Here is an 8,353-nt window from a genome sequence, read left to right on the forward strand (position 1 = left end):
ATTACAATGCCATGTGCTGTATGAATCACTCAGGCCATTTCAAACACAGACGCAGCTGTTCATAAATTCAAGACATACGCTGTCGACGGACAAACCAACCCTGATCAGGAGTGGAAGAAATCAGTCGAAAAAGTCACAAGGGTGTGTGTGTGTGTGTGTGTGTGGGTGTGTGTGTGTGTGTGTGTGTGTGTGTGTGTGTGTGTGTGACAGAGAGAGAGAAAGGGAGAACTATATGACCCCATCGCTCAATAAAGATGATTTTCTTCATAAATCAGAGGAGGAAGTGAGAGAAAGAGAGGAGAGAGAGAGAGGGAGAGAGAGAGAGAGAGAGATTAAGTGATCTAGCTTTGGGAATACACTCTCAGACCTCAGTTGAAAAGTCAGGGAAACTAATTGTTTCCGCTCACCCCTATACAGGCCCGACTTGCTCGGCCTCGGATCTTATTGCTGTGCCTAAACACAGTACACACTAAGAAAATCGTCATCTCCTAGCCACATCTCACTCCATCCCTCCCTCTCTCTCTCTCTCTCTCTCTCTCTCCTCTCTCTCTCTCTCTCTCTCTCTCTCTCTCTCTCTCTCTCTCTCTCTCTCATCTCTCTCTCTCTCTCTCCTCTCTCTCTCTCTCTCTCTCTCTCTCTCTCTCTCTCTCTCTCTCTCTCTCTCTCTCTTCCTATGCCAGCAGTGACATTTACCTTTTTTATTCTATCACAAGGAATCAGACAGGGAAAGTATTTCATGGACATTCAGAAACCTTCCCTATATCTTGCAGTGCCGACGTGAGACCTTTTGTTAGACAAATCAGCAAAGGAAACTATTCTCATTTAGTTAGCCACTTGAACCCTAGCATCCCTATTCTGGAAAATAGTAGATTGTCTATTTTTGGCTTTTGTATTTACTCTAGAGCGAAAACAGGAGGAGGGCCTTGGGAATCCGATCAACAAAGTACAGGGTTTAGGTTAGATTATATTCAGTATATACTGTACATTATGTGGGAGATATGCGTGTGCCTGAAACAAATACAGTGACAATTTGAGAGAGGATAACGTGTCTTTTGTTACTTGAACAAAATGTAATCTCTATACTGTAGTTATTCTAACAGAACGGATAAGGCCCCAGTAATCAGTACCCTCTCACTGACTGCAGAGGTTTCATGGTTCTTTCTCTCATCTCATTGTAACTCAGAGAAGGTGAATTAGGCTATGCCTTCATATGTTTCACAGTAATGGATACAACCTGACTCTACCATGTCTCAATAATTCAACACCAACCTGAGACACAAAGCAATATCCTCCTGTATCTGCAGTTGGGAATTATTCCTGCCACTACTATTTATTTTATTTTTTTACACACACACACACACACACACACACACACACACACACACACACACACACACACACACACACACACACACACACACACACACACACACACACACACACACACACATTTTATCTTTTATATGGTACAACATTGCACATAGCTCATAAAAACACACACAGACACAACAACTTCAAAATGAAAGAAAAATTCCACCTGATTTTTTTGTGTTTTTAGTGGTTCTGTAATACATTTGACCATAGCCTACATCTTATATAAACACAGAGCATTTTCCAGTTAACTTTTAGCATTTGCTACATTTTCATTAAAACATTACCAAACATAATAACTGAGTCAATGTAAAGTATTGCATGGCTACGCAGTCAATGTTCCACATCATTGTGCGGTTTAAAAATCATGGACATTTGTTCATACATTTTCTCCAGGGACTATTTTTGTGTCGACTTATCAAATCTAGCTGTGCTTTAAAATACAGCAAAATGCAACAATAGCGCAACGTTGACAAACAATTACTGGACATTTGTGTTGGGTTACTCATATCAAGTCACTTGAGTTTCAAGTGGATTTTCATACTGTACTGCATTCGGTGGCGTCATCAAAAATCTAACAAATATGATTTGGAAAATGCTGGCAGTAATGTCAAGAATACCTTGAGTTAATTGTCATGTAGTCCTTTACAGTTTTTCACAATTGTTAACACACGTTTCTCAAAACAATAACGGCTTTAAAACTGCACACACAAAACTGAAAACCTCACACAAAAATGCTAAACCCTACACTCCCTTCGCAAGATGACTCTTTGCCATCAAATCTCTTAACTGTTCACAAAATGGAACTCGTGTTTTCATTTGGTACACACAGCCATATTTTCAAATGACACACACATATCATTCATTACAGAAAACACAACTAAGCATGTGCTGCACACTACCAAGCATTTACAGCACACTGCAAGGCAAGATTGAAAACACAATCATATAAATGGAACACACCATATGAATGACAATGACTCTGGAGAATGAGCCATTTCTCATTTTGTAAAATGACTCAGTGTAGGCCTACTTTTTTCATAGTCAAACATAAAACAAAACACAAATATGCAGCCAAAAATGTTTTATTTCTCTACATGATTTAGGCATCATGCCTCCGGTTCATGTCTGGCCAGAGGGCCTCATCCACATCATAGGCAATGTTCTCCCTGTCCAAGCAGCGTTGGAGGAAACGCCTCCAGTGGCGCATGAAGCCCTGACAGGCCTCAACAGTGACTAGGGCTGCAATCGATTTTCACGATTTTTGTATAATGACATTTTACGATTTTGAATTGGAAAAAAACATATTTTAATCGAGAATCGTTTGTTTTGAAAAAATCGGAAAAGAATCAGAATCGTGACCCCAAGAATCGGAATCGGAATCGAATCGAATCGTGAGATAGCAGAAGATTCACACCCTAACAGTGACGTCGCCACAAGCCTCCTCCATGGCCTGGAGCAGTGGGACCCGGGCCGGCTCTGTGGGTTCCGTTCATATACCTTCCACCTCCAAGCTCAAAAGAACTCCTCAATGGGATTCAGGAAAGGAGAATGAGGTGGAAGGTACAGAACATAAAAATGTGGGTGGTCCTGGAACCACTCACGCACTGGAGCAGCCCGGTGGTGCAAATTGCTCACCAGACCTGAATGTTTAGAGATTTGACTATTTGTGTGTTGTAGGTTGATGCTTTGAGATTTTACGTGAGAAGTGTGTGCAACAACTGAACATTGTGTGTAGTGTTTGGACAACAAGGTGTGTTGTAGATTGATGCTTTGAGATTTTATGTGAGAAGTGTGCGCAACAACTGAACATTGTGTGTAGTGTTTGGACAACAAGGTGATAATGTAATTGACATCAGAGTGTAAAGAAGGAAAGTCAGAGTCTAATGCAGATAAGGCAGTGTGAAGTAGTGCCAAATTGGGTCGAGCGATTAGTACATGAAGTTAAGGTTGTGAAAATTGTGCGGAATTTTCGCTTTTTGTGTGTTAACAATTGTGAAAAACTGTAAGAGGGTTTGGCATATCACTAATCTTCATCACACATAATTGTGTGTGTGGATCCATTGTCTTCCAGGATCAACAGCTCTGATGAGAACAATACGCCTTTTTCACAGCAACCATATGTACAGGTTACCAAAGATACTAATTACATTTAAGGCTCTGTTCCATTTAGTGTAGCAGAGCCATTCCAGTGAGCCAACATGCGCAATAGAAGCACCCTGACTCTGTTTGACCTGAATAGAACAGAACTTATAGTATTATGGTAACACTTGTACAAGATGTAACATACTGTTTTTATGTCAATATGTGAAAAAGGCCTATTAGTTCCAAACCCACTGCCATTGTATTCATCAATGAAATTGTTATGCTAGTGCGCATTAGCATTGATGCTGTCTCTGGAGAGATCATGTGTGACACTGACAACACCATTCCAGGAAATGCAGATATACGTTAATATAGAACGACAGTGTTATACTGGGAGAGTAGAAGAGTAGAAAGTCAGGTCTTTCCTTACACCAGTGGTTCTCATACTTTTCTGAATCACGGCACCACTTGAAAATCTCAAAAGTGTTCATTGTGCAACTAAGATTACGGCCCCATTCTGTGGCGAAAAATTCCCCGTTAAATCGGGATAATGGACCTGCGCCGCCCCAATAGGTTATTCTAGCACCTGCTCTACCCGTCACCATTATGCCGACGCCGTTATTTGCGCGTGGAGGTGTGCCCGTGGGCGTGTTGCTGCTATATCCCCCACATTGAAATTCTCAACCCACACATGGGTACGGCTTGGGGAGGGGGGATAGTGGATTCTAAAAGCACCCGCTGGTTTATAAAATCACCCGTCAAGTGCACACAGACACTACAATGGCTTTGTGCGTTGGACCATGAGCCATGTTGCCAGCCTTGGAGAGAAATAAGCAACCGCAGTCCGCAGGTCTATGAAAACAAAAAGAAGCAACTAGCCACATGAGCACTTCAAACTACTAACTAGAGCTTTCATATCCCCTAAATATTTCAGCCTGGCTCGACTAATAATTGACAAATTAGACCCAGCCCAGCCCGTCAGTCATTTTTCTAAAGAAGCCTTATTTCTCATTAAATCTTGGTAATTCGTTAAGAACAGGAGTCATTCTACCCTAACAGTCTATATTTTATTTAAAAAACAGCTTGGAGCAAATAGGGCTATATAAATATATACACTTCCCCATAACCATTTTAAAAATGATTATGGTTATTCTATGAAATATATGTTTCATAGAATAACCGTAATCATTTTTGCAATGGAGAAATCACAATGTTACCTTCTGGCCGCTGCCTGTGCTTTCATTTGAAGAAGTAATCCAACATTTACTTTGAGGTGAAAAAGACATGAAGAAAGTTCTGAAGATCCATTATTTATGTCATGTTATGGTTTAAACTTTAAAGGGAGTTCTCTACTGCTGCGTCATGACAAGACAGTGATTGATTTGACCTAGGCTACTTTAGCGTTGCGCTGCCCTGTTGATTAATTATTTGGCATCAGCTGTGTAGGAATATATAACTATTTTAAATGGCTTTCATATACTCTTGGGGATCTGACTAATATGACAAGTTGCTTATTGTGAACACAATAGCCTACGCTACAAATTAATTAATATGTGAATTTATTTGGATGTAAAAAAAACGTAGACCCAGCTCAGCTGGTGCCGACGGGCCGGGTCGGGTCCCGTTGGGTTTGGGCTAAAATCTTAAGCACTCACACGTGATTTTCATTTTGGCTGCTGTCTCATTAAACCCATGCTGCGGGACGTGCGGGTGAATATTATATTATAGCCTATATTATATATATTAGCCTGCTATATTATTATTATATTCCCCGCGTAAACGCTACGTTCATGACCCCCCAAAATAACCATATTTGAACTGGGGACCCCCCCATTTTGTTTGACTCGGTTCCACAGATAAATATTGTGAAAATAGCAGATCTACAAGCTCGCCAGGCGTTGGGTGCTCCATTGTGGTCTCGACCCACAGGTTGAGAACCACTGCATTAAAAGCTCCAAGCAAGTTACATGTCTAGTAGGCTATGTTGTTGACCACATAATGTAATGTTTTTGGTTTAGTGATAGGCTACTCCGTGGCGCGCGCGCGCCTCATTGTATGCTGTCCAAAATAACAGATCTGTAAGCTGTCGACACGACATGATGCAGCGCCGTTGATAGCTTGTATGTCTGTTATTTTGGGTAGGTAGGCGACGCACATACGCATCGCAGCAATGTGTCTGGGTTTGAGAGGCTTTGATTGATGTAAACTTAAAATTTAGCTCTGTTCGGGATTACTGAACAAAGGTGGATGATGAAAGATAACGGGGACATATGGATGTAAGTTAACTTTAACTGCGTCACTTCAGAGGAAACTATGGAGCAACTTCAGAGATGTTTACACACCCCTGGAATCCATTAGAACGGTGGAAATAGAACGATAACAGCCAACGTGAGTACATAGGCTATAGACCTTTCCTAAAACTGTCCAATTTATTATACCCATGCCATGTGCTACTGTTTGTCTGTGTACCACGTAGGAGCGTTGTCGCAACATGATGTAATTAATTATTTGGGAGCAGCCAGTGTGTACCAATAGTATACATATTTTAAATGGCTTTCATATACTATTCCGGATCTGACTAATATGACAAGCTTATTGTGAACACAATAGGCTACAAATTAATATAAAAATGTATTTGGATAAAATTAAAAAAAAGAAGGAAAACAAGCCCAATGTGGCTTATAATAATCAGACCAGGCAACAGTGCAGACAGGTAGATAGGCTAGAGCATATATTGGATCGGGATGACGGCTAGCGCAGTCTTCTCTTAAAGGCAATGGCTTCTGGCACGGTGATTGGTTTTATCATTGTAACGCCCAAACCACACCTATGCATAATGTAACGGGTAGCTCAGGTGTTTGGCGGGTCACGGGGGTGCCATAGAATACCGAATTTTGCGGGGAAACGCCTCTTGCCTAGTCCGAAATCCCTAATTAGTGGTTTGTTCAAATGTCCCTGGGAATAGGGCCCTTAAGTGCCTATCGGTACAATGAAAACACATATTTCAAAGTTGTACTAAAAAACGTTATTTTGTTAATGTTAAATCATTATTAAAAAAGTGTTTTGCCAATTAGATGAGGGCCCACTTGCAATGTCCTCACTGCCCACATTGAGAATCACGGTTCGGTGAGCTAACGGTTGCGTCACTGCTTTTTGCGGATGATGTGGTCCTGATGGCACCATCGGTCCGAGACCTTCAGCTCTCACTGGATCGGTTCGCAGTCGAGTGTGTGGCGGCTGGGATGAGAATCAGCATCTCCAAATCTGAGGCCATGGTTCTCAGCAGGAAACCGATGGATTGTGCAGTCCGGGTAGGGAATGAGGCTTTGCCCCAGGTGAAGGAGTTTAAGTATCTCAGGGTCTTGTTCACGAGAGAGGGGAGGACGGAGCAGGAGATCAGCCGGAGAATCGGAGCAGCAGGAGCGGTATTGCAGTCGCTGTACCGCACTGTGGTGACGAAAAGAGATCTGAGCCAGAAGGCAAAGCTCTCGGTCTACCGAGCAATCGTCGATTCCTACTCTCACCTATGGTCATGAAGTGTGTGTGGGTCATGACAGAAAGAATAAGGTCGCGGGTACAAGCGGCCAAAATGAGTTTTCTCAGACGGGTGGCTGGCATCTCCCTCAGAGAGACTCGGAGTAGAGCCGCTGCTCCTACGCTTGGAAAGGAGCCAGCTTAGGTGGTTCGGGCATCTAGTACGGAGCGTCTCCCTAGGGAGGTCCTCGCTGCACGTCCCACTGGGAGGAGACTCCAGGGCAGACCAAGGACCAGGTGGGGGGATTACATCTCCACACTGGCCTGGGAACGCCTCGGGATCCCCCAGGAGGAAGTGGCTAATGTTGCTCAGGAGAGGAAAGTCTGGAGCTCTCTGCTGAAACTGTTGCCCCCGCGACCCGACTCCGGATAAGCGGTTGAAGATGGATGGATGGATGGATGGAATTAATATTGCCATAAGTACTATTATGCTTCCAGTCACTGGTTTAAAGTCTTCTTTCAATCACTGTGATATGCGTTTTGGTAAATTATGGTCCCATTTATTTAAAAATTGATGATAAAGTAGGTTATGCTGTAGGAGGGGCGTGGCTACCTTGTGATGACTTGATTGACAAGCTACACAACCAATAGCATTAATTCCCCACCCCCGCTCTGGTCCCAACCAATAGCATTAATTTCCGAGTCCATAGGATATATAGAAAGATGGTAGATTTGAAATTGCTGAAAGATTTAGGGTCTGTAGAGTCTATGGGCGTAACGCTGTCCATATTTTGTTACGGTCTATGGTTCCTAGTCAGGTTCCACATTCCCCTCAATCCCCTGTTTCTCCATCAGATGACACTCCCGGGATGCACTGATACATATACGCTTTAGCTTGGCTTTGTCTGGCTTGACTAAGCTACGGACTTGTGTTATGTTATCTCTGGTCAAACAGCTATGCTTCAAATAGAATTTAATCGAAGATGCCGCATGCAAACATGTATACAGTAGGCTATGTGTCGTGTAACTGTTGTTTGTGTGCATCTGCATGTGTGTGGATTGGAACTGTGTGTGATGATGTGCGTGTGTATGCATTTGTGTGTGTTTGTTGATATATGTGTCTATATAACGGCTGTAGGGCTAATGAGAGACTAGGGGTTTGAGGTTTTCAGGTGCTGGTGCTTTGAGACAGGAGGTGAGTGACAGGTCTCATGAATAGTGATGGTCGACAGCTGCTCATTAACCAAGAGACTGTCAGGTAGCAGACTGGAACATCAGCCCTGCCCCTCTGTGTATGCACGTGCAACACACACTCACACTCACACACACCGTTCATGTTCCCTTCATCCCATCCCACCATGCTTGATGTGGAGTGTGGACCAATTCCACCGTGGCCCCTGATGCCATGGGCCCATCACCTGTG

This window comes from Gymnoscopelus braueri, assembly GCF_963280865.1.
Source record: "Gymnoscopelus braueri genome assembly, chromosome: 13".
In the NCBI taxonomy this organism is placed as follows: Eukaryota; Metazoa; Chordata; class Actinopteri; order Myctophiformes; family Myctophidae; genus Gymnoscopelus; species Gymnoscopelus braueri.